This window comes from Melopsittacus undulatus, chromosome 6 (assembly GCF_012275295.1).
Source record: "Melopsittacus undulatus isolate bMelUnd1 chromosome 6, bMelUnd1.mat.Z, whole genome shotgun sequence".
Lineage (NCBI taxonomy): Eukaryota > Metazoa > Chordata > Aves > Psittaciformes > Psittaculidae > Melopsittacus > Melopsittacus undulatus.
The window spans coordinates 23,309,776-23,326,159 of NC_047532.1; the positions used below are offsets into that span (position 1 = coordinate 23,309,776).

At 37.4% G+C, this 16,384-nt stretch overlaps 1 protein-coding gene across 9 annotated transcripts in view; it reads left to right on the forward strand.

Moving 5' to 3' along the window:
* Positions 1-16,384, forward strand: part of ADGRL2 (adhesion G protein-coupled receptor L2) — a 163,290-nt gene that overhangs the window by 16,243 nt on the left and 130,663 nt on the right. The gene's annotated exons all lie outside the window — the stretch shown is intronic.

Here is a 16,384-nt window from a genome sequence, read left to right on the forward strand (position 1 = left end):
TTGGAAATGGAGACACCTCAGAGGACAGTTGTATTTTGCATTTTTAGTTTTTGCATGGTAGGTTATTCTTTTTTCTTTTTAAAACCGGTGTGTTCTTAGGCATGCTCACTGACATTCAGTTTCACTGAATGTTTGCTTCCGGGTGGGGAACCTACAAGAACAGCTTTAAGATCAAAAAACCCTCAGAGTTGTGTTGACAAACCTTGTTAAATGGTGCAGCACAGTATATATGGTACAAAGTACTCTACTGCTTACTCACAGCAGCAGAGTACCCCAGCACAGTGATGCTCGTAGCTTTGCTGGCTGGCTTCCAGAGTTGTGGTTCCTAGAGTACAGGTTTTTTAACCCGAAACAAGAAGAGGTGTAGGTTTATTTATTTCTAAGACTTCATGTTTGTAAGCTTTGTTGGTGATTCTTGTAAAACTTAAAATTGTTCTGTGATGTTTGCTGCTATCCCCACCACATTCTTAAAAATTAATCATCTTGTTGAATAGTGTTTCCCTATTCAGCTTGAATTATTGATGTTCTGGTACTTAGTAGAAGGGCAGTGGTACTTTTCCCATACCACAGTCTGTTCAACCCCAGTTTAATGAGTAATATTCCAGTACCTGTAATAGAATAACCATAATTATGACTTACTGCGTGGGGCTTAAACTGGAAAGTGGGAAATATTCAGGTTTTAAGAAATTGATGTTTTGTGAATGTTGAAGGAGTGGGTACCCACTGCTTGGATGTTAGAGCTGTTAGTGGTCATTGCAAGACCACTTCCTGGAGAGAAATTAAACATTAGTGTATTTAAATATTTGAAAGTAGATTTGAATATTTGAAAGTATTTAGCTGAATACATTGTTATTTGTAGCTATCTTACAGATACTCTTAGAGGCTGTTTTTTATAAATGTTTTCAGAAGTGAATGGAATAATAACAGAAATTGAACAATAGTAAATGAATGTCTGCTCGTAATTGTGTGTATGCTTCAGTACATGTATGTCTTTTGTATTTATTAATATGATACTTATTAAAAAATACAAAGTGTCCAGTTTATCATGTAATAAAATGTGAGGCAGGTCAGGAGAAGAGATGCTTGTCCAGAGGCACAGACAAAAGTTGCTGCCAGCCAAGAAGAGCCAGCGTGGTTTCCTTCATTCTGTTCTCAGCCAGCTGGACTGTAGGTGTACATATTCTAGGAGGTAAATAACAACACTGAGGGAAAGCTAAAGAGTGATATTTACTTCACTGTCATGAAATAATACTGAAACGGTGAATTTGGTCTTGTTTTGGTGACTGGAAAACGTGTGGCTGTTGAAATCTTACACTGTGCTTGCTGCAAGCTCTTCTTGTTCACCCTAGTAATCTTGGGTTAGATTTTTTATTTTTAGAAGATCTGTAAAGGTACTATTTTTAGGTCAAAACCATCAAATCACCTTTTGACTGAAGAGAGATTAAAATAAAACTGAGCAACTTCTAGAGAGTATGTTGATAACCAGGCAGTGTCAGGTGAAGTGTTCTGTCATGCCTCTGTCTGTGACTTGTTACGTATCTGAGATGGTCCTTTAGGTTTATTTTTTGGTTTTTTTTTTTTTTTTTTCTGTTTTTGTCTGTGTTACTTATCCTCCTATCTTTCTCTTCATCTTAGTTCAGCCCAGTAGTGACCCATACATAAATGGTACGTTTATGACTGTCACAACCTCTTCTGGATTTGATTTTTAAACAGAAAAAATGCCCAGAATGTGTAATAGATGTGTTGAAATTGTGGTCAGCTTTTTTTAATTATTATTGCACTGTGAAATCATCAGTTATTTATAGAATATAATTACTTGCAGAACAGCAAATATTTCTAAATAATTTTATGCAGGTACATATGCAGACATACATCTCTGCACATGTGTTCTGGCCCTTCTTGTGACATTTATTGCCAATGTCATCTTTCTCTGTCTCCACATTTATTATTGCTTTGACTTATTCTGCATGGAGATTTGTGGCCTCTGATGTGGGTTGGTTGGCTTTTTGTATGGATTAAAAAGCAGCTAGTTGCAGCTAGTGTAGCTTGTGTTTGTGTCCTGGGGTAGAAGTAAGTTTTGTTCATGGAGTTATGAGTGTGGCAGCAGATCCTAAATGCTGTCAGTCCACTTGAAAGAAATCAAATTACTCAGATATTTCATACTAGCAAGCCCTTCCCTTTTCTGTACTGTGCTGTGTGTTTTCTGTTCCCTGTTGGCTTGCATTCCTTCATTGTCAGTCTTCCTCTGCTCCTTCAATTGCCTCTTTATTTTGCACAGGCTCCCTGATACATCCACCCATGGCATGCAGGGCGAGCCTGCCCGCACTGCTGCATCTTTCCTTAGGCCTTTCCATTTCCATCTGCTTGCTTTCCTTCTACACCCTACCCAAGGGCTTTCCTACTTCCCCTTGCACTTCAGACTAGCTGGGGGGAATGCCATCTTCCAGCTCTGCCTGCTCCGTTGGCTTTTTTCCCCTCCCTCCCTTCTTTTTTTCCCCTCTCATTTTTTTTTTCTGGCCCCACGGTGTGACTCTCACTGATTTCTGGTGAGTAACTGGCGGTAAGGGGAGTCTACCTGATGATGATGATTTCATTGTGCATCTGATTTGTAATCTGTTGCAGAAGCGCCTGCAATGCAGGCGGCTTGATAGTGTTACTTAGTGTTAGAAATTTGAAATATTAAAGTGCATAGAGCACCAGTTAAATCAAGGTGGCTTGTGGAGCATGTGTATAACTTGCGTGGTTTTGTGAGCGTGAAGGTTTTGCACTGTGTGATATCTTTGGGCAAGCTGTGAAATAGGGTGATCTGGATTAAATTTGGAGTTTTTCAGATTGCTGAATGAGAAGCTGGTAAAATGGCATGCATTTTCTTAACAGGGACAACTTCTCTTAAATTTACCTTATATCTGTTGAGCTGTCAGCCACTCTGACACTGAAGGCTTAAAACTATATTCGTGAGAACAGGAATTGCTGGATTTCAAAGAAAATGTGATTTTTGTTAAAAATAGCAAACAGACCAAAAGGTTAGGCTGTCATCAAAGTGTCTGTAAAAATATGCTTAAGACCCTGTTCTGTTCTTCGCTATCGCAAGAGAAGATGACTTGTAAATTGCCTTTCATAAATGTGAGTTTGATTTAAGGTATTAATAAAATCTAAATTTGTGCATTCTTGCTGTGGGGACTGAAGATTTTAATTTAGTGAAATGCCAGAACAATTTTTTTGTGCTCAGTTTGATGAGTGTTATGTGTGAATTCCATCTTACTAAATTAGGGCAGACATATATATTACACTGTTTACAAACTGTTATGATTAAAACCTGTTAAATTTCATATTTAATATTCAGTCATCTTTGAGCAAAAGAGTCACCTTGTTTTCGTCTCAGTGCTGTTGAATTCCTATGTTAAAATACATTAAATCGCAAATGTTAATCTGAGTGACTGTGGAAAGTTGTGACCTGGATTTGAAATAGCCATGAGACTACTACAGCAGCAGTAAATCTTCAAGAACATGTAAGGCTAGCACATGGCAGGGCATACGTCTGATGTGAGAATTAGAGTGCAGATGGAGGAATAGCCTGGAAACAAAGTCATGTACCGATATAATGTTTTTCTATTCTTAAAAAAAAAAAGTAAGAATTTGTCGCTTTAATATAAAGCTGTGTTTTTACAGCCAGTAACTTAGAAAAAAAAGAATTACTTTAAAATGAAAATCTAAAATTCAAGCTATATATAAGAAAGACTGTTTGTGCACTGAGGCATCTGGGTTGTTAATCCCCATGTGCTTCCTCCGGCAACAGTGATTCCGATCTTTGAAATATGTATGGGAATTGCAGGTACAGACTTCAGCCTGTAGAAACCATCAGTCTGAGGAAAAAGTAGATGCTGGATGTACTTACATTTTTTAATTTTTAATTTTTATTTTTTAAGCTTTTTCCTTCTGACCTTAAATGACTGATTTTGTTTTGTTTTTTTGTGTGGTTTTTTTTTTTTTTTCCCGCTAAGCCTGGCTTCAGCCCCTGTTCTGTGTGCTTTAAAGCCTGATAGCATCAAAAGGTCCTGACTGTTAGTTGTCAAGCACTGGCATTGCTGGAATCTTATTATCTTTTGCTTTGATTTTCTACATTTCTTTTATAAGACGTCAAATAAGAATGTAAGGGGATGTCAGGGGAATGTGATAATAGTAATATTGAAAGCAATGTTTTGACTTAAAAATAATGTTATAACAATCATGTTTAAGCAATTCATAATAGGAAAGTAATGGAAAATTAATTGCTAATGAAGAAGAAGGTAGATCAAATATTTTCTGCATACTTACTTGGTCCAGTTTTCTGCTCTCTTATATCTGGATATTTTGGATACAAATTTCTTTTTGTATAAAAGAAAGAAATAAGCTTGCAGATACTGGCCCATATGTGTCCTCATAACAAAATTACCTTGGAGCAACATAAAAGGTATTTTAAGTGTTATAATATCTATTACTGAAAAGGTGACTATTGATTCTTTTCAGTTTCTGAAAAAATACTAAGATTATGGAGTTTATGAATAGAGAGCCTGAAATACTTTACCTTTTCATTATTTTTAAAAGCATTTTAAAACCTGCTTTACAATAAAATGGTAACACCAGCTAGAATATGACTTTGTTCGTTTACTCAACTGCAGAGAAAGGGTGATTGGCAGGCTCTGGCTTTCGGCTGTCCACAGTTGAACTGCAGGGCTTGAGTTGCGTTGGCAGGGCTGTGTGTAAAAGTTTGTGCCGTCTTAGCCAACTGTGTTCTTGGCTCAAGCTGATGTTACACGTCTCTTGATTCCAAAGCATGTTCATTTGCCAAATTCTACCTAAAAATGTATGCTGGAATTCCTAATTAAATAAACCCCTTGATATTTATTTTATGCCTTGGAAAGGCATTCATCTTTTCACAGTAGATGCTGTACTGGTAGAAATATAAATAAAAATGAAAAAAGCCCAAGATGGATTAAAAAGTTGTAACTGGTATTAGGAGAGAAATTGTCTCTTGCAAACAGATTAGTAGCTTCAGATTCATGTAAGCATTGAAATGGTGGTACTTTAACAGGTTCTACCTGAATTTTTTTGCATGCATGCATGTTTTGATTCTTTTTCTCTTCTTTTTCCTTTTTTTTTTTAAATTGTTCCACTGCAGCTGATAATTACAGTCAATATATAATTTTGTTGTCTTTTCCTGCTAGATAGCAATATAGCTACCTTATCATTGCCGTAAGCTAAAGTTACCATTTGAACAATAAAGGTATAATTTATGCCAAACCGGTCTAGAAGCTTTTTCAGAAGACTGATAGCAACTACTTTTATACATACTGCTATGTAAAATGCTTATTAATGTTAGCAGATGTTGCACTTTAATCCCCCAGAATGATTGTTTGGTAGCAGCAGGAGATTTATTAAGCTTGAGTTGTGTGAAATTGTGTGTGCATAAGCTGCTATTTAGATTGTAAAAATGCCATTGAAAACTGTTAAAAAGTTCTAACTGTAATTGGCAGAGAGGTATTAGCTGTTCTAAAAGAAGTATATGTGTACTGTTGGCCCTTGTGCTGTAACCTCTTTATCATTTATCTTCTTGTATTAATGTCACTGAATTATTAATTCATGAGCAGGGTTGGATAGGGTGAAGGCACTATTTAAATGTGTGGCACATGTATCCTTATCGCTGGAGACATGAAAAGAGTCATTTTGTCTTATCTATAAAATGGAAAGGACGTTTAAAATTTCATTTACAGTAATCCACTTCACTTCCCAGTAAAACACCTAGATTATTACCACTATAATATAATGTTCTTATTAAAATTTTGTAATCTTTCCACTCTGTTCACTTATAAATATTGTTGATAGACAAATGTAGTCTGTATATTTTTTCTCTTTAGTTGCACATGAAGTTCATGAACTGCAGCAGAACATACGAAAAAGTTTTTTAATAAAAAAAAGTTATTGAATTTCTAGTAAAAGAATAAAAAAAGCCATTAAGTATTTTTAATTATGAAAGACTAAATAAATTATCATTTGAAATCATAATGTAGCCTCATTAAAAATAATGGCATTTTTTCCAAAGTAGCAGTGTCATTGTCACATTGAGCTACCAAGACCTGTGTTATTTAAAAGAAACTGTAAATGTGTGACACAAAGTTCTTGGTCTGCTTGACGAAACCACAGAATATCAGAGGTCATGTTGCTGCTAAAAATATGTTAAAAATGTATCTTAAATTTCATCTGTGTTGTATGGATGATTTAAAGAAAAGTGGATTGTACGGGAGATGTAAGGTTTTTCAGTCAGTCCAGTGAAAAGAGTTCAGTCTTTTGAATACTTGAAAAAGTATTCAGTCTTTTTAAAAATTCTTCAAATGAAAGCAATTTAGGGATACTTTGTCCTCAAGTGCTTGCTGTGGCTAGCATGGCAGTACTGGAGATAAGCCATATTCCATTTTGTTTAATAGAAGATATCACTTCACACTTTTTATAGTGCATGGAAAAGGCCTTCACTGCTTCCACAATGCATCTTTTTTTAATTCCCTTTTTTCCTTCTTTTAACCCCCGCCCCCAGAGAAAATACTGTGTAGGATGCTAGGGAGAAGAGTTTTAAGCAGTAGTACCTGCAAGTAGAAGGAGCCTTTCTGTTGAATTATAATTTAGAACTCTCTTTGCTTATAAGTTCTCCAGATGTAATCATTATAGTTATCTGACTTAGCCTTTCTACAAAAGGGATAAAAAAAGAAGTGTTCTATTTTCTGTTACAGTTTGAATAAATAAGAAAGCCCACAGTTCACCCCAATTAAAGCAGTGGTGGAGCTCTGATGGATGACTGGTAGTCATTCAGCTGCCTTGTACAGTTAAGAATAGTCACCTGAAGGTTCATTGCTTATTAAATTGTACAAGAAAATACTCTTAACTATAGTTGCACCATTAGATGCCTGGGTACCTTGTGCCTCTTTGCAGAGCCCGTCATCCAGTAACAGAAGTGATTTCTTTGTTTGTTTCAGAATCAGGCCCTTTCTGAATAGGTACTGAAGATATATTTGCCATATTTATTGCATATTTTTCACATATTCTTGATGTGCAAGAAATAGCTATGTAATTCAGTTGTATGTTTGTGTGTAGGTGCAAGGGTGTTAGTGCTGTCTGTGCAGTACTGTCATATATGGCTTCTCGCCCTTGAGTTCTTGTTTTTGCCATGAATGTGTGTATGAAGAAAGAGCAGAATTGCTGGTTTTTTTTGTTTGTTTGTTTCATGATTTTTGGGTTTGCAGCCTTCTAAGTGCTACTGGTATGTAAAACTGGTGGACCTGAAAGATGTGTCTTCTGTCAGTGTGTGGGTTTTTCTGTACCTAATATACATGCAGAAGTTCTTCAGTGAAGCTTCTACCTGTAAGTCATACTTGCCTGGAGAACCTCTTGTGTGCTCAGAAACCACTTAAAGACCATTCATAGCTGCTTATTCTTTCAAAGGTGACATATTTGAGGTCTTCCCTTCTTCTGTTGTCAAAATCACAAATTTTGATATGACTTACAGCGGAGTGTGGACTGGTAGCACACAACACTTCTCAGGGTCCTGTGCTAGACATGGTCTACTACCTTTTAATAACAAATGGGTTGTGAATGATTGGGAAAATATAGATCTATGGAATTACTTTTAGCAGTTTGGGGGCTTTTTTAGTGGAACTAAAAAGTGGTCTTCCGAAGCTCCTGACTATCAGGCTTCTGCTTAAGGAAATACTATGATCTGATCACTGTAATATTAATTGTGCTTCAGAGAAAAGAAAGCTAGCAATAACTTAAGGGGTTATTTGAAAGGAGAAAAACAAAAGTGCTTAAGTACAGCATGTTTTAAAACATAATTAAAAGCATACATTATTGAAATGGTCTTACATAAAAAGCATTATTGTGATACTATAGTAAATTTTAATACTTGAGGGCATGATTGATAAGAGGTATTTTAAAATACCTTTCTGTCACTGTCTCTATATTTAATTACAAGAAAAAAAATTTAATTTAATTTTTCACATTTCTTCATATTCTCATCAGATGTATTTTATCTTAGATTACCTCATTGCTCCCAAGAAATCCCTTTTGGTAATATTGATAACCTAATACATGACAGATTTTGGTCATTATTATTTAATTTCGTGGTCATATGTATAGACCAAGAGGGAATCTGAATATTGATTCACTGAATGGCTAGTAACAATGATTTATGAGTCAAGGATTCAGTGCAGTGAGCCAAACACAGTAGAAATTACGTCTTATGTGCCACCATTGATTTTGTTTCATATTTCACTGCACAGTGATTAGGCCAGGGTCTCACAGATGTTAATGTTAGAACCATACTCCTCTCTTAAGCAAAAGATACTCCAGGAATTATACTCGTTGCATGGTGCGTATGTATGTGACTCTTGCTTCTGACTTATTTTTAAAAATTATAAATATTTTTCAGTTATTTTTTAAAGAGTTGGTATTCCTTTGGTAACAACAAAGGTTTTGGATAGAATTTAAAAAAATAATCAAAAGTGACTTTGCTGCCCACACAACCATGTTCTTGAAACTTGGACCATAACATTTATGGTGTGGAATACAGACCACATGCACTGATCTTAAATACAACTGATAGAAAATGGGATGCTTTAAAATGGATGCTAAAATGGCACCTTTGTGAATCTTTTTGATATTTTTTGGCACGTGCCTAGGAAAGAAATCTTCTGGCTGGTAGTTTCCAGGGGATTGATGCTACCAAATTGAAGGTTTGTGTATGAATATGAGATGCTGGTGCTGCAGCACAGTCATCCCTGATCATGGTTTGGTTGCAGGTCCAGTGTATTGCAGTTATACAGTCTCTGCTGGCCCACTTAAAGCATGGGTAAAAGTGCTGTAAATGCATGGGTAAAAATGTGTTCATGTCTGCTCTTGCCTGTGATTTGATTTTATTTTGGAAGTTAATAGCTTGTGGGTGTTTCACTGGTGGCTTTATGCTGGTTTAATGAGATTGTCTTACTTCATTGTGTCAGCTGTGAGAGGCATGTCATCATAGAATGGTTTGTGTTAGAAGGGACCTTATAGATCATCCAGTTCCAGGCCCCTGCGATGGGCAGGGACACCTTCCACTAAAGAAGGTTGCTCAAAGCCCCTTCCAACCTCGCCTTGAACACTGCCAGGAATGGGACAGTCGAAAATGTTCTGGACAATCTGTGCCCGTGTCTCACCACCCTCTCAGTGAAAAATTTCTTCCTAATATGTAATCTAAATCTCTCTGTCAGTATCAAGCCATTCCCCCTTGACCTGTCTCACTACATGCCCTTGTAGAATGTCCCTCTCCAGATTTCTTGTAGTCCCCTTTAGGCATTGGAAGCTGCTTTAAGGTCTCCCTGGAGCCTTCTCCAGGCTGAACAAGCCCAGGTCTCTGCCTGTCTCCATAGGAGAGGTGCTCCAGACCTTGTGTCATCTTTGTGCCCCTCCTCTTGACTTGCTCCAACAGGTCTACGTCCTTATTATGTTGAGGGCACCAGAACTGAGCATAGTACTCAATATCTGAACTCAGTTCTTTGCTTCAGCCCAGTGACAAGCAGTCATAAAGCAGATCAAGTATGTTGAAATCCTTGCAGTCAGCTAGAGAAACACCATGTCACAGCACAGGTACAGACATGTCTGACCACAGTCCCAGGACTTAGTTCTGTTTGTTTTGTTTTTCAATCTACTTCCACTTCAAACGAGTTCTTGGCTGTGAAAAACACTGGATGGGAAGAAAAAAAGAGATCAGCTAAGTGGCATAACAGCTTAGAGAAATATGGGCCTTTGCAAAGCCTTGTCAAGGCTGTCAACAAACAGTTTACTGTCTTACAAGACTGCAGTGTCTTTGGTTGATGTTAGTCTAGTGATTTTTTTTTCATTTTCTTTTTCCAAGGGAAAGAAATGATAACTTCCATTATAAATAGATTATTTTAAGGATTTCTCTTCTGTGAGAAGTTTGAAAAGCCTTTGAATTTTCTTCAGCTGTTACGATTGCTTCTTTTGGTTTGTCATATGGTTCTCCGTGTTTTTTATAGCTGTTCATTATTTTCTTGTTTATTTTTGATGTTCATAAAATCTGTCCTACATAGGTTTGAAAATGAGAGCTATTTGTTTTGCAGTTTAATGAAGAGAATGGCAAACAGCCTCAGACTGTGCCTCTGGTGTCCAGAGTGATCAGCATATTTAACATGCTCAGCATGACACTAAGATATTACAGCTGATAACAGTTGTAATTGACTTACAGCATCCCTTTCCCTCCCTCCTTCTTTGGATGCTGGGGATTTATCTTTGAGACCCCAGGAAGATGTAGTAATGCAGAGGGCAGAAGTGTTAGAAAGGTTTTACCTGCACTTTGAGTGGAGGTGCTCTGATGTAGCTGCACGGTGTCGATCAGGTGAAACACAGGGAATTTGCAGTGAGGATTGAGTGACACCCCCGACCCCCTCCCCTTGGTTCTGAGTATTTAGTAAAGGCAAAAAGAGAAATTCAGGCTTGGCAAAAGGAGAGTGCCTGGAGCCAAAAAAAGCCATTCTTATTAGCGCTAGCAAAGGTTTACTTTTCTGGCTTATTGAATGAAAACTCCCTAGAGTGTCCAGGCTTTATCCTGTGTTAACAAGAAGGGGTAAAGCTGGCTTGTCAGGAATGGACTGCCATGTAATGTGTCTGTAAAACACAGGAGTGAGTCCAAGCCGAACTGGAGTGCTGATGACAAAGGAAAATATTCATCTTTTCCTCTAAAATCCTATTTATTTTCTCTGTGAATGATTGCGGTAGACCACTGAGCTGCTGTGGACTGATGGACTAAATCATGATGCTGCACTGTCAAAATAGTGTCAGTGTACTACTGTTCAGTGTCATGTCTTGAATAGGTAGATTTGGTATTTTGAATGATCTGCTGCACTGATGAGCTGGGAAACCAGGCTGATGTGAGGTGGGCATTTTTGTGGGCATCCTCAATTTAGGGTATTCATTAGGGTGTTTACTGTGCCCTATTTCAGACATTCTGTGTTGCTTCAGAGCACCATGCAGCTGAATGCATTGAAGTAATTTTTTTGTTGCTGTTGCAAGATTGGATGACCTTGGTCAAGTCTTGTTCTTACTGTGTTATACCCTTCTGCAATACTATATTCTTTACATACAACTTGGGAAGAGATGTTTTGGATTTAGAAATCCAGTGTTCAAGTTGACAATTAATAGGGACTGGTTAATCCAGATTTGGAGAGAAGACTATGGTACATTTTGAAGATTTAATTGCTTTAAATGGAAAATAAGTCTTTGTTAACCAGTTTTACACAGAGCAGAGTCAGCCTCTCCATTCTTGCAATTTGCAACTTGTTTAATTGGAACAGAATCAGACATTGATTGTTTACTATCCGTATTAGAAGGATGTTAACTGAGTCAGCACAGGGTCTTGCTTGTCTTTGGGTTTTTTTTTGTAAGATCTCATAACTTTGAAGATTTTCTGCAACCTGGTAATGTAGCACTAAGGCGAAGTTGTTAATGTAAGTCAGTTTTTGAAAAAACATATTGAAGACTCAGGAATAACTCCAGTGCATCTGAGATACATTCAGTGTTGAAAACTAGAGCTAGGTCTCATTGCAGATATGTGTAAAACTTGTTCTTGGATCATAAGCAGCATTGATCTCATGCTAGTATTCTACTAATGTGGCTTAGACAGTTTTACTAATCACACTGAACTAATTAAATTCTTACGTTACAGATTATAGGAAGTTTAACTTTTTTTTTTTTTTTTTTTAAATTGGGAAAGCATCATGATGGGAAAGCACGTGGATACATGATTTCTCAGGAGACTAAGTCGTCTATTATATTGTATGAATATATATCTACTCACCCTTGCCTCCTCCTCTTCCCTCTTTCCTGTGCAGAGTGTCTCAGATATGTTACAGAATTACTTAGTTTCATAAACTGGGTTATGAAAGGCAGTGGGGGTGCTGCATGTGTGGCAAGCTAGGTCATGCAGGATATATAGGAAGGACTGCTTGGGTCCAGCTAGCTCTTCGGTGTGTATGAGCTGTGCAGCTACCACTGATGTTCTTTACCTCTCTGTGTCTCATTGTCTGTTAATGCTAGTGTAAATTTAATTTCTATAATAGGGATGTTAAAGCTTGGCTGAGGTTGTGAGTGCTTCATGGTGTTTCTAAGATGATTTGGAAAAGTAAGCACTATATGGTAAAATACACCAGCGTTAGTCTGAAAGACTTTCAGCCAAAGAAAAACATCCTTGCTTAGCTGGAAAGATCTCTGTGTTCCCCTTTCTCTTAATTGCCTGAAAAGCTGTATGGAACAGGAGGGAAAAAGCAGCTCTTGAGCATGCTGTGTCCGTTGTCCAGAAGCTCTTAAAAGACTCTTTTTTGGCTTTTGAAAATAAAACCTTGGGAAGGTTAAACAGAGTAGAGTTGGGACGCAGCAGTCCTTTAGAGGTCTTTCTAGTCAAAGATAAAAGCATTTCAAGGAGCATGCTTGGAGCAGGTTTCTCTTATCTCTGGGGTGCTCTTGAGCAATGTTGAGGAGAGAGGAATGGCCAACAGTGGCACATGTTCAGTGGCAGTCGTGTTCTGTCTGTAAGAAGTTTCAGAAGTACAGAAGAACAAGGAAGCCAGACAGGGGCTCTAAGATATTCAGGACTTGAAGCACAGCTCATGAATGCAGTATGAAGAGGTGCCCAATACCTTTGCAGTGTACGGGTTTGAACATTAACATTTCCATTACTGATCTAGTCTTCTTTAACAGCATATATGTGAAGAAACCTAACAAGGTGAACTGCGTTGTTTCCAATGGAAGGCTGGGTTGTTTTTTTTCTATGGGAGACTGCAGTTTGACCCAGAGGTAGAGATTTAAGTTACAGCTGAAATTTTCTGAGCAGCTTTTATTACACTCTGAAATTCAAGCAACCTTTTGCTCTAGGGAGTTTCTCTCTGCCCCACCCACAACCAAAGCAGTCAGTGATCCAGAGAAAAAGTTTATTAAGGTCTGAGGGGAAGTAAGTTATTTGCACGAGGCAATCGCTCACGATGGTCTGCTTTTTCTGCTCACAAAGAAGTAACTTAAAACGTCTTTTCCTGGTCTTACTTATTTGGTTTGGGATTTGTTGTTGTTGTGAAATGCCACTGACATCTCTCTGTATTGCTGATAGATGGATGGTCAAAAGGACAAGGATGACGGCAGTGTCTGTAGCCAGAATGCTCTCTGGCTCCAGCTCATGTCTGGGTACCTTTTTCAGGATTAGCTTTTGTTATGCTGATGAATAGTTGGTTCAGAACTGGGCTATTTTTTACTTGGAGCCACATAGAGTTTCTCAAATATATGGGTTGCATTAAAACTTGTTTGCTGTGAAGCTGTTAGTCTTTATTTGAAAACTCACAAAGAAGTAAATTCAAACTCTATTGCATTGGTTTTCAAACACTGCTTATTTTTTTAATGCCTTTTTAGAAAAATGTGAGTTACTGATGATCTTGTAGGGGCTGGTTAGTTTATTCTGAATACTTACTGCAGCAGCACACTGAGTTAAATTCTATGTAGGCTACAGCAATCTAGAGGGAACAATGTATTGCACAAAACACTTAAATTTATCCTTAAAATATTTTGCATTTATTCTTCGTTGACTAGTTTCAGCTGGTTTTAATATCATAAAAACATCAATATCCTTTCTGAAACTGTAGTTTCTTATTGAAATAGATAAAAGAAGTTCACAAGATCAGGAATTCTTACTTAATTCAAAACAACAACAACAAAAAGTCTTATATTTTAAAGCTGTTTCCTAGAGAGATGTTTAGTACTGCAAGTGGTGCTTTGATTATTGTTTTTGGTTTTAACACAGCCCTTACCCCTTACACCCTTCTCCACCCTCCAGCTTAAAAAAAGCCTAGGAAGTGATGAATTTAAGAAAGATAAAGCACAGATATGCCACTGTCGATTTGAAGGTAAAGGAAAATGTTTCAAAATCTGTGTGTGCAGTGATATATTATGCAAACAATGATAAAACTTGAGTTTCAGGCAGTCAAAATCTTCTGGACAGGCGGGGAACAATCAGAAGGCTGGCTTAATTTCACTTTTAGCCATTATTATTCCTCATTTGTTCTCTTGGATTATTAGGATTGCTTACTGAAATTATATTGAATAGACTGTAGTGTCTGTGAAATAGTTTTGTGATATTTTTTCCTTTGGGTCCTACACGTAAAAAAATAATCCCAGATCTTCCCAAGCTTTTAGCTGAACTCTTTCCAGGGATTTGGGTGTTTTTTTTTTTTTTTTTTTTTTTTTTTTTTTGTTTTGTTTGTTTTGTTTTGTTTGGGGTTTTGGTTTGTGGTTCTTTTTTTTTGGGATATATCTTGGTGGCAATTTTTTCTTCTCTACTCAACACGAGCTCCTTTGCAATTGTAATCTCTGCTGAATGTAGTGCATCCTTTGTGAATTTGCAGGACCAGTCTCAGCTCAGTGTGAAAGGTCTCAGGATATGATATGACTCTCTTCATAATTGCTTCTGGGTTGTCCTGTAGCAGTTGGTATATCACCATTTAATTTGAGGGCACATCTTTTGCCTTCAGGCACAGGGTCCTCTGCCAGGGTAGGCTACGCTCTGGCTGTCCTGCACTAAAGCACTGTTAGCTATTTCATGCTGTTTGTTGAAATAGGTGCAATAAAAGTGCTTGAGACTGAAGAACACCTGTCTGTAGCTGGATGTGGGAAAAAGGGCATGTTTTTCTGTATAAATAAACATAAAATCACTTGGCCTCAGATGTTAGTTCACCTCCTTTTCCCTGTGTGAGAAATCACAAGCACGCTTGTATGGTGGGAGAAGGATGCCCACACTGAAACACTGAAGTGGCATTGCTTCTCTTAAAGAGAAGCCTACTTGGCTATTTAATAGTCTTGTATTCTGCCACAGTCATATTGCTTTCATGGAGAGCCAGAGAAATTGTTCCACAATATTTTCTTTTAATTCCCTTCTTTCTCTCCTTTGGGAAGAAAGTGAGTGTCAGTCTTGTTGCTATCTATGTGCTCAGAAAGCAAACTTATCATTGATTAATATTAACATTGACTAATATAAAAGGAGTTACACTTTCTACTTCCGAAAATGATTTACAGTTCATCGAATTTCTTTATCTGGCATTTTGTGATCTTCATACTTTCCAGTTCTCCTTGCCAAAAGGGTATTTTTAAAGCCTCAACATGCTTTAGTACTTCTAAGACTCCTAAGTGACCCTTGCATCCTGCCACTTAAATTTTTACATAGTTGTTGTGTGTTTTCAAAGTAACATGAGTTTCAGGTATCAGAAATACATCCATGCAGTCCTGTCCATTGGGCTTGGAGAGACCAAGCCAGTGTGGCACCAGTCTCAGCTCTTCGGATCTATAATTGCCACGATGTTCCAGAATCGTTTCATACATCTGTAATATATAGAGCCAGCTTTGTAGTTAAAAGTAATTTGGTTTTACATGAATGTTAATTTTTCTCTAATTTCCCAAACTCTAGTAGTCAGGGCTGAAGCATGATCTAGCTTCATACAGTAAGATATAGGAGAGGTTGTACATAGTTACTCAGTTGGCTGAGTGAGAGAATGAAATTGTTAGCAAAAGGGAGCACTCTGCTGTCAAATCTTCTATCACAGTTACTGCACTCTATCACTGTAATTATGTTTTTTCAAATGCAAATGATAGTTTTAAGAATTCTTCCTTTGCTACATAATTTACAGGAGCAGTTTGGTTCGTATTTCTCAGTTGCAGACAAATCTCATCAGAGGCTAAGGAGAGGAGGTTTTCACCCATTTTGTTTATACTCTTTTCTCTGAAGGGATTTATTAGGTCAGAATACAACAGACTGTAGGGTCATATGAAGAGGCTTCTTCACCAGAGTGTTTTGTTGATTAAACTGCTGTTACTGCTTCTCATCTGAGGAGAGCAACCTATGTGTATTACGAAGGGAATGCTGGAGCTGTGGCAGCGACGAGACCTATTGGTCCCTTGTTCTCAGCCATTGCATGTTTTGAATCCCTATGAAAAATGGCAGCACCCTAGATTCAATTTTATTGTTGTTCTTTAAGGTAGAGAAATACAGGTTGTGTTGGATTTTGGGAGTGGGAAAAGCTTAACCCAGTCATTTGCAAAACCAATTTGAGATATTCAGAGAAAATGTTCTTTCTATTCCTGCCTTCTCCCCTCCTCTTGATACAAGTACATTGATAACATTTGTACTTTCAACTTTAACATGTATCACTTTTTGGCATTCCATTTAATGATCACTGACCTTGAGAGATTACATCCCACAAACCTGCCAAATTCAGTACAGGTGTACTGTCAGTTTTTATTAAAAATTTCCGTCTTTATGTCAAGTAAAATTTGG